At 50.8% G+C, this 10773-nt stretch overlaps 1 pseudogene; it reads left to right on the top strand.

Moving 5' to 3' along the window:
* The first annotated feature begins 9043 nt into the window (after positions 1-9043).
* LOC113176990 (transcription initiation factor TFIID subunit 7-like) lies at positions 9044-10132 on the top strand (annotated as a pseudogene).
* The last annotated feature ends 641 nt before the right edge of the window (positions 10133-10773 follow it).

The following is a 10773-nucleotide window of genomic DNA, read 5'->3' as shown; positions in this document are numbered from 1 at the left end:
CCCTGTGGGTCCTTTCCTGAGCAGCATGAGCCATGCTCCTGGTGCCCAGCCCGTTCCTGGGCAGAGCTCAGTGTGCTGCCTGAGGAGGGTCCTCCTGCAGGTGGGCACCCACCTGGGGCCTGTCCTCTCCTAAGCCCCAGGTGCTGCCCTCTGTTTTTCCCTGTAAGGTCAGGGGCCATCAAGGGAACCAGACCTCATGTGCTCATTGCAGAGACTGAGCCAGGGCCCCGAGGTGCTGCATCTGTTCCTTCATCAGTTCCCGCAGCGCCCCACAACCCAGGCCCCACCTCAGTGCTTCCTGGTTGTATTACTAGGACACTGTGAGTCATGACCTTGAGGGCCATGTCAGAGCCCTGTGGAGGGGTGGCCTGGACAGCTCCTTAGCCCAGGCCCTCTGTGCCCACACTGTCTCCACAGCAGCAGGGACACTTCAGTGCTCCACTTGACAGGTGGGAGAAGCCCATCATGCTAATGGACCTCATGTGCCTCCTTCTGTCAACTATTAACTCCACAATCTTATGAAACTCAATCTTCTGACCTGAGGTCATGGCCGTGTTCTCTGAGTTAACACATTCACCATGCTCCAAAGAGAACACTGCAGACAAGGAGGGCAGTAAACCTCTGGGTCTCAGTGTCTGCTGCCATCACTATTTAAATGTAATTCTAATAAAGCCCACAGAGGGCAGGGCAGGGCCCTGGAGACCCTAGGATGAAGGTTCCCCATGGGCACCCGTGGTGGGAAGGCTGATCCAGGTATTAGCAGGTGCTGCAGCTCTGACTTCCACCATTCCATGGTGAGGAATCAAAGCCTGCTCTCTCAGCACTGCTGCAGGTGCACAGTAGGCGGTGACTCACCAGAGCCTCCTGCTGAGCCGCTGTCTTGGAGGTTCTCCCCCTGCTTATCAGAAGTGAGCCCCACTCTGACCAGCCTCTCCCAGGTCTATTGCCTCAGGCCCTGCTAGCCTCCTTCTCCCCTGTGCACCTCTGGGAATCTTTAGATCAGAGCTGTAAGTGAGGCAATGGTTCCTATCTTTCTGTGCCTGGCTTATGTCAATGAGTGCAGTGACCTTGGGTCACCTGTGTTGTCCCAAATGAGAGCCCTCCATTGTTCCTGTCTGAGTAGTATTCCATGATTACTCAGGCTCCCCTTCTCCTGCTGAGGGCACAGGTGGGGGCTGTATCCTGCTGTGGTGAAGAGTGGTGCCTTCAGCATGGGGTGGAGGTCGAGATTGCTCCTCCCAATGATGGAACCAGGTGGCAGAGCTGAGGCCCTTGTCCATCACATCCAGGACCAGTGAGTACTAATGGTGTCTCAATCAGGCACAGCTCAGGTGCTCACCTTGCTGAGAGTCGGGGTCAGAGCAAGCCCTGGGATGACACAGCAGAGAGGAGAGTCAGGGGCCTCGGGAGGACAGAGCTGCCTGCTCTGTGCACACTCCCCTCCCTCCACTCTCTGATGTGGCCTGTCCACCTGACTAGTGCATCCACAGATGTGTGCAGGAGAGGACGCATCCTGAGCTGTCCACCCAGGCACCAGGAAAGTGTCCTTCAGAGGAAACCACTGAGCTGTCCATCAGCAGGATGGGGACACATGAGTTCTGAGAGAGATCCATAAACTTCTGTATGTATTTCATGGTAAAATGAAAGGAAGAAAGATGGTTTCTGCCTCTTGTGTGAGTGTAACACCCACAACACTGTGCAGTCCACCCCTTATGTGGGGACTTCCAATCCTCAAGGCCACTGCAGACATTCAATTACTGGGTGCCAACCTGCTGCTCACAGCGACACACATGGCTGGTTCCTGCTGGCTTTTGGTCACAAATTCATCCCTGAAATCACACCTTGGGTCATAGGGGTCCTTGTAAACTAGTCAGTTCCATGTAAACTCACAACCTCCTCCGTCACCTACCACCTCCTATGCAGCACTTACAATAAATTAGAGAAAATCCTGCCACAGTCTCCTGTCCCCAGAAGGTGCTCAACCCCCAGGCTCAGCCTTCACACCTGCCTCACCTCCTGGCAGGTGTGAGACCAGCAGCTCCATCCAGGGAAGGTTTCTCATCTCCTCACCCTGAGCAGCCTGACCATGCACACTTCAGCCTCAACTCCAAGAGACACTGTTGGTGGCACTTCTGTATTTTCACTGGAGGAATCCAATAATCTGGTCAGTCCAGATGTCACCAGGGTCACATGCCCAGTTAGGGTCAGTGACCAGTTCCCAGGGCACCCTCAGGCTCAGATCAGCTGATTTCTCTGCCTTTTTCTGTAACATCAAATGTGATTCATTCACCCTGAGCTCATGGCCAACATGCAATACCAGAAAATCACCTTTACTCACCTACTTACCCTCTTAGAATCTTCCATCCTTCTAACACTGAGGAAGGACAAAGGGCACTATACCAACATCCCTGGATCTAATGTAGCTGCCAACTTGCCAACATAGGAAAAATATATAATTCCTACACTAAATTGCCCCTGAAGGGCAGGAAGAAAGCTGAGAGAGGAGTGGGTGACCTCAGCTCACTGTGCACACTCCGGGCCTCAAGCCTCCCCAGGGTGTGCGTGCCAAGAGCATCAGCAAGTTCACCCATCATTCATATGTGAACTATGGAGTCAGTATTACATTCTCCTCACCACACTGAGCCAGAATGGAAATTTCAAATCCCGAATCTGTGGCATCAGGGACTACTGCACCCAGGGTTGGGCACTATTGCATTAGAAATCTGAACCTGGTACTTAGACTTCATGTTACCTTTGCACAGTTGTACTAATCCATGGAGGCTGTGGACTCTCCTTGCACGTGTAAAGCAAAGGGAGGGGTCTGTACACAATTTGGAATTCCCAGGGCCTTCTTATATACGTGTCAATCACCATGTTTTAGTGTGAAGCACTTGATGAGAACATGGTCAGTTATCATATGGACAGCTCCTCTGCAAAATGCAAACACAGAGAAGAGGGAACTAAGTCTTTCCCAGACAATAAGTTGGACTTGAAAATGAGGTAGCAGGAATGGAGAAGGCAGCTGAGGGGATACCATGGTGCTGCAGCAGGTCCCAGGAGAGAAGGAGCTCAGCAGTTGAGCAGCAGGAACTGAGGCAGGGCCACAGGAAAGGCAGGTGGCACCTCGGTGAGCTGATGTTCAGAGAAAGCTGAAAGCATTGGCTCCCAGAGTAAAGAAGGTTGGTTCAGGAGACAGGCTGCAGCTGGTCTGGGTGCATGGACCACGGGGAGGACAAGCCCTCCCTCAGAGGAGGAGGGACACCTTCCCACCAGCCAGGTGTCCTGGGGCTTCCCAGGCTCAGGGTCAGCTCATAGTGAGATGGGGTCAGAGTGGTCCTGGGCACAGTGTTTCTTCTGGGGACTGAGGCCAGTGGCAGAGCTGACCTGAATAGCTGACCATCCTTCCCACTGGGTCCTTGCCCAGGGAGCCCCTTTTTATTGAAGACCTTGCTTAGGTCACCCCTGTCCACAGGCCATGCACAGCTGCATGAGGAGTGGGTGTGTGCACCATACGGAGCCCTGGGTTTGAGGTGTGGGTGTCACAGAGCCTCATCATGAAGGACAGATACCTCACACACACCAAGGTTCACTCTGAATACACACATTTCTGTACATTTCAATAAAGTTTATGGTTTTCTGTCACCCTTTTCCTGTTTAGTCCATAGATATTCATGTCAGATAATTCCTCTCTGTGGGTGCTGTCCTGTGATGGTTGGAGGTGTGGCAGCCTCATTGGTCAATAAAAATGAGAATCCGGGAAAATCCCTCCTTCACATGTGGAAACAACTCCCTCCAGACATTGCAAATGGTCCCCAGGGGTGGAAAGTTCTGGCAGTAGGTGGGCTCCAGGGAGAACTGTGTTCTGTGACCTTATCCAGCACAGGAAGGTCACTGGGTGGAGGGGGAAAGGGAAGGAATCATGGGAAGGGGACTGGGAATCACCTGAACAGGCAGGGAGTGAGACATGGCATCAGGAGTGTGTAAAGTTCAGCAGGTGTGGGGAGCTCAGCTGTAGCCCCAGGGACATTTTGGGCTGAGGGAGGAGAATCATGACTTCAAGGTCAGCCTGGGCATCTTTGAGAGAACCTGTCTCCAAATAAGACACATAAAACCTAGAATGGACGTCAAGGTGGAGCACCCTGGATTCAATCCCCAATGAGGAAAAGAAAAATCCATACAGTTCACTTTAAAGGTGATGTTCAGGAAATGTCACTGAAAAATCATCTCCATCTATAAGATTGCCTGGTCTATGCTGAGAAAATTCCAGACAAGCAAGACCTAGAGAAGAATCACCTCACAGCGGGTCTGGCAGAGGAGGGACCTCGAGAATCTGCAGTCAAGGTGGAGTCAGGAGGTGCTGGGTGGGCAGGGACCTCAGGGCCTGAGCTGAGCTGCTCCTTCCTCCCTATGCACCTGCTCCTAGCTGACCAGGTGGGCTGGTTTTCATGGGCAGAGGGAGGCCCTATTTGCATGTTCTCCTGCTATATAGCAGCTCTGGGTGGAGGCCTCCTAGAGGAGCATTTAGGGTAGAGGTGAGCATCAGGTACAGTTAGGAGCACACAGCAGAATTTTGGAAAGTAAAACTGCTTTTTTGTATTTTTCTATTTTGCCCACATCATCCATTAACGTGTTTTCCACATCTACATAACCATGACAGAAGGATCAGGGTCAATTCCATGATGCAGGTCTGAAATCACACAGGAGTTTGAGTGGTGATCCACTGTGCCCAACAGCTCATATCTGGCAAGAGGGAGTTGCATATTTAGGCTTCTGCTCTTACCCTGGACAGATGTGGTCCCTTGAACCTCCTATAAGTCACAGGAGGCACACTTAGATGTCCTCAGAACCTCTTTTGTGGGTGACCTCACACTTGGTGGGAGCTGGGCTCACTCAGGCTGGAGCAGACTGTGGAATGGACAATCTCAAGGGCACAGGTGAGGCCCTGGCGTGTGACCCCCTGACTGATTTCAGGCCATGTGCAGGACAGGGAGGGGCAGAGAGGGGCAGTGCAGGCAGAGCTGGGGCTTTGCAGTTTGGCCAGGAGAGCAGCACACTTGTGGTGCTGCCCAGGAGCTGTGGCCAGGAGGGTGAGGCCAGCAGCTCCACTGAAAGCAGCCCAGGGCTTTGCACCCAGAGGATGGAGGGTGTTTCAGGATCCCAGGGATCAACAAGGCCCAGCTGCCCCAGCTCAGAGGCAGAGATGAAGATCTGAAAGACCCTCCAGGGCAGGGCCTGTGGGAGAGAGCTCTGGGCTCCTGACCCAGGACTGCCCAGGGCATGGTTTCCCCTGTTCAGCCAGCAAGGGGCTCAGAGGTTCCCAGCCCTGGTTCAAGGGAGGCCAGGACCTGCTCCCTGCTGAGGGTGACCTTGTCCTCAGCCACTCCATGCTGGCTTTGCAAGTGGCGGACTGCAAGAGCTACAGGATCAGGGAGGGTTATATGAATACTTGAAAGGAAGGCCTGGGAGGTCAGATAGTGTCAGGGTCAGCGTCTCTGCTGGCAGCCCTGGCAGGTGATGCATGGGGCTGTGAGATGAGGCCAGGGATGCTGAGGAGACCTTTGGTGAAAAGGACACAGCAATGAGCAGCACTTGCCCATGAGGCTCAGGCTGCAGGCAAAGCTCACTGAGATTGAGGCTGAGGGACTGCATCCACCTGGAATGTGGGCTGAGCCTGCCCAGAGCCCTCACCTCTCCCCCCCCTAGAATGACCCTGAGGACAGAATTGGAGCAGAGGTTTTAATGTAAGTCCTGCTCGGCTTCAGTCCCCTTCAACATATCTGTTTTTTTTTTTCCTTTTAAAATAGGAATATTCACTCCTGCCATAGAACTTAGGAGTATGGAAATCCTCTTTGATTTTAAGGAGCAGAGATGAGTTTTCCCTGAATCTTCTGGATTTTTGCTCTGGACTCTGATCTCTGCTGAAGTATTTATGCCTTTAGGGTCTCAAGGATGAGGACTGAATGTGTCCTGCCTTATGAGATGGACGTGAAAGCTTTGTGTCCAGGGATAGAATGATTAGTGTGCATCGTTGTCCTCCACAAATTCCATGTGATAAGGATGTTCTGAGCTCCTTGGGCAGTGGGGGATCCCTTAGGACATGTGGACTCAGGAAACTTATGTCAATCACCATGGACATTCCACGCAAGGGGATTAGCAGACCCCCTGTCTTCCTCCCTCCTTTTGATTCCTAGCAACATGGAGAGTGATTTCCCCACAGGGGGCTCTCTGCATTGCCCCTGGCACATCCAGGAAAGGTGTAAATGCAAAGGACTCAGCTGAGCATGGACTGGAGCCTTAAGCCCTACGACTGGCCTCCACTTGAGTGTGGACGCAGGTAGGTCCTGTTCCCTTCCCTGGCAGTTGTACAAATAGCAACAGCAAATTGGTTCAGGAGGATTGATTAGGAGGGAGAGTATGACCACAGGGATAAGGAGAGGAGTTGACTGACCCTAATGGCCCTGGGGTCTGGAGTCCCCTAGACTGTGTCCTGATTGCCCTGGTGAGGGCTTCCACAGCAGAGAGCTCTTGGCTGTGCTGGTCATGGTGGTGGCTCTTTTCTAGGCCACAGTCCAGCAGGGCAGCAGTGGAGGACATCTGAGTCACCCTCTCAGCAGCTCCAGGCACTGGGGTCATCACACTCCGTCCCTGGATATCCACCAGGTCTCCCCTCTGTCCGTCTCAAGACTGGGGTGGACAATTGAAGAGCAGGGCCACCTGGAGTCTCAGGCAGGACCTGGGAAGTCAGGCTCTTGTTCTCAGGTGCCAGGTCTGGGGTGGGCAGGCTTTGGTGAGGACAGGGCTTACTGAGTGGGCTGCTTAGAACGTCCCCTGCCACTCCCTAGAGCTCAGCTGCTGCAGTGACCCAGCCAGGCTGCCTGTCCCCCTGCAGGAACCTCACCTGATCCTCAGCCCCACACCTTTCACTTATAAGCTGCAAAAGTTCCAGAATCCAGTGCTGTGTCTCAGGGATTCTTTGGGAGCCAGGAGGACCATGAGCCTGAGGTTTCCCAGATGTCCAGGGCACCAACCCTGGGCTAGTTCCCTGTTTGCTGTACTGAGAATCCCAAGGGTGGTCCTAATCAGGGAATCCCACTGAAGACCCTCCTCTGAGTTGATGGAGAAGACTCACCAGTGTCCTCTGAGCTTCCTAAGACTATGTCCCTGGTGACCCCAGAGCAATCACTTCAACCTCAGTAATGCTGTTGTGCATGTTGTTCATGGGAAAATGCTCCTGTGTCAAAGTGTGCAGTGCAGGGACCCCGGGGAATCAGAGTGGGAGAGTGGACAGTGTTCTCCTGTCCTGAGCTTGGAGGAACTGTTTTCAGATATTTCTATTCAGGATGGTGGTGGCCTTGGGTTTGTCACATGTTACCTTTATGAGGTTCAGGTCTGTCCCTCATGCTGCTTGTTCTCCAGTCCTTACACATGACAGAGTGCTGGACTTTAGCAAATGCTTTTTCTGCTTTGGTTGATGTGATGGTGTGACTCTTGTCCTCTATTGATGTGGTGAATTACATGTGGACACTACATTACTGATCTGTATATCCTGAGCCAACTTCGGAGTCCTGTGGTGAGACCCACTAGATCATGGGCCCCACCTCCTTATATGTCCCAGAATGCACTGGGCCAATATTTTATTAAGGAATCTCAGGTCTATGCTCATCAATGCTGGTCTGAAGTCTTCTTTCTGGATGTGTCTAGGTCTGGTTTGGTACCAGGGTGTTGATGGCTTTACAGGATGATTTTTTCAGTGTTTTCTCCTTTTCCATTTCATGGAATAATGTGGGGAGGTTAGTCTAATCTCTTCTTTAACGTTCTCTTAGAATCAGCTGAGAATCAATCTGCCTCTGGGCTTTTCTCTCTTTGAAGGATTTAATGGCTCTTCAACTCCATTGCTTGGTATTTTTCCGTCTCACATATTTAGATTCTTGTGCTTCAATTTGTGTAGGTCACACGTGTTTAGAGTTTTCTGTCTCTTCAAGTTTTTCTGGTTTACTGGAGGATATTTCCTGAAAATAGTTTCTAATAATCTTGTGGATTTCAGAAGTGCCTGCACCAATATCACTGTTTTGTCTAATTTTGTTGATTTGAGTCTTCTGTTTTTATTTCCTTTGGTTTGTTGGGTTTTCAATTTTTCTGTTTTCTAGGAGACATGTCTTTATTTCTTGTATCATTTGTGCGGTGCCCATGGTCCTAAAACTCTAGCCAGAGAACTGGAGCAGGACAAGGAAATGAAAGGGCTCCATGGGAGAGGAAGAGCTGAACCCGCTGCTTGCTGGTGGGGTGGTCCAGCATCTGGAAGAACCAAGGTCTCCATCAGGGCCTTTGGGATGCTCTTCTGGGCCTCTCCGTGGGGGGTTGCTGGGCCCTCAGTGTGGTGCTGGGAGCACAGGCTTCAGTGGGATCTCAGGGCCTGTCTGAGCTCAGTGCAGAGACACTCTCTGGAGACACCTCTGCCAAGCAGCAGGAGGAGCAGAGAAACCAGAGGAGACACTGGGCTCCCACAGCTTCGCTGCTCAGAGCCTGGACCCTTAGCTCCATCTGCTTCCTGTTTCGCTTGGCTCCGGCAGAGAAGCTGACCCTGTCATCAGCAGGGGATTGTCAGTACCCGAGGGGAGAAAGCTCCCTGCGCCCCGCTGTTGAATATCCGTGTCCCGGGAGGTTTGTGGAGGGGATTGTTCGGGGCCTCGCTTTCTGTGCCCAGGAGCCTGCACAGCCCCTGCGCTCTCTGCTCCCTGCCTTGCTCCTGGGTCTGCGTTGTCCGGCAGCGGCACCTAGAGGTCGAACTCGGCATTGCACCTAATAGACTGGATAAGTGGATGTGTCACTAACAACCTGGGTCCCCCACCCTAGAGAAGAATTGTGGCTTCTAAGTCAAAATAGACGCCTACCGGGTATTCTGCTTAGCTGCTCTTCTACTTACAACTCTTGTAATTAAACATTTCAGGTCGTAACACACTGGTCTTTTTAACAGTTGCAGTAGCTGGAAGTTTTTAATGCAACAGGGTTTATTAGAGGAGAAGTGAGTCTGGAAGAAGTCAAGATGAGTAAGAGCAAAGATGGCGCTCCCCGTGAGCTAGACAGCCAGTTTACCTTACAGCACCTCCAGATACGGCTCTACGGTGAGGGAGCAGTGCAGTCTGACCAGTGAACCCCAAGGACAGACTGACCATGAGGTACACCCCGATGTCCGTCCTGGGATTGTCAGAGAGGACCGGGTTCCATTGGCCTCAAAACTGGTAGGTGTGCCCTGTGTTATGGAAAGCTTGAACACCACTGACAAAAGGCCCTTTTACAAGACAGCTGATATCTGTCAGATGCTTGTGTCCACGGTTGATGGTGACTGCATCCTCCTGTGAAGAACCAGTTGCTGCTACTGATCCCAAAGCAAGCAAGAAAAATAGATAAGGACAAAGAGGAAAAGTTTGTCTGGGACCCTGGACTTACTCTGCCACCGAAAATGTCAGACAGAGAAGGTTCCATAAGGCAACAAAGAAGCAGTATATTGAATCTCCAGGTGTGGGAAAAGGAGTGAAGGTTGCTGAGCACAGAAGCTGAAGCTGTCAGTACTCAGGGAAAATGGGTACTGTGTGAAAATCAGGTAAACAGCTGCCTACGACCAGTTTCTTCCTGGGAAGAAATTGCTGAACATGAAACAAAAGAGAGGGAAAATCAAGGCCTTGCTGTCTCGTCTGCAGGAAAGTCTGGCCACAGACAGGCCCATGACTCCTTGGAGCCTGATGAGCTTCGAGAGAGAGTCGTGATCTCAGCAGCAGTGAGGATGCAGATGGGACCCAACATCAAGGTGAAGGAGAAGTGAGCATCACGGAGACTGAAGAAGACCTGGAGGGACAGCCACAGGACAGGCTGAGAGAATCACATGAACAACACCAAGGACATGAAGGAACCGTCATGGGTTGTGGGAATAGAAACAGACTGACCACATGAGAGGGGAGCCCAAGAGACCCAGGACAGAGCAGATGACAAGAGGACCTCATCATGGACGGGGAACCTGGCTCCCAAGGACAGGGTCCAGACTGAGTTAGATGAACTCGAACACAAGGAAGACCGAGAAGAGGAGCAGCTTACTTCTTCCCTAGGATCACCTTTAGAGGAGTCATACGGATGTTGATGCTTAATTTCAGTCCTGAGACTGGAAAGTCTTGGTTTCATCATTTGGATAGTTTCATCATTTCCCTCTAATGCCAGAAGTTCTGTGGAATTATCTCAGTAGGTTTTTTTTTTTTTTTTTTTAGAACCAATTTGCTATGTGTTTATTCTTTAGGAAATAAGATTGCACAGACAGATGGTTTTGGACAGTTGTAGAATCAATGAATTGAACAATTTAGCTTTAGTCACAGTTTCATTGTAAGTCTTCACTCCTGTTTATTTTACAGAAGATGTTCTTGCTTTTCTCTCTTGCCACCTGAGATCAATAGGAAGAAACTGGTCTGTAGGCAGCTACTTACATGTGTTTTTCATACATTGACTATTTTCTTAGCTTCTTGAAGCAATTCCCCATGTGAAAAGATACAAATCATTTTCATAAAATTGTTCCTAACAGTAAATAAAAACAATTAATTTTCATGTTAGACAAATAATGCTTCAAGATCTGATAAGCATCGTTATCACTGAAGCTGAATACATCATGCACACATAAATAAACCACTTTCCTATCCTACTGGAGTGAGCTTCCTGAGAAAGAAATCAGGAAAATGGTCCCATTCTAAATAACTTTAAAAGTACTTGGAAAAAATTCAACCAAGGATGTGA

Source organism: Urocitellus parryii, chromosome 6 (assembly GCF_045843805.1).
Source record: "Urocitellus parryii isolate mUroPar1 chromosome 6, mUroPar1.hap1, whole genome shotgun sequence".
Lineage (NCBI taxonomy): Eukaryota > Metazoa > Chordata > Mammalia > Rodentia > Sciuridae > Urocitellus > Urocitellus parryii.
The sequence above is the reverse complement of the archived record's forward strand: the minus strand, read 5'-3'. Positions and strand labels throughout refer to the sequence as shown.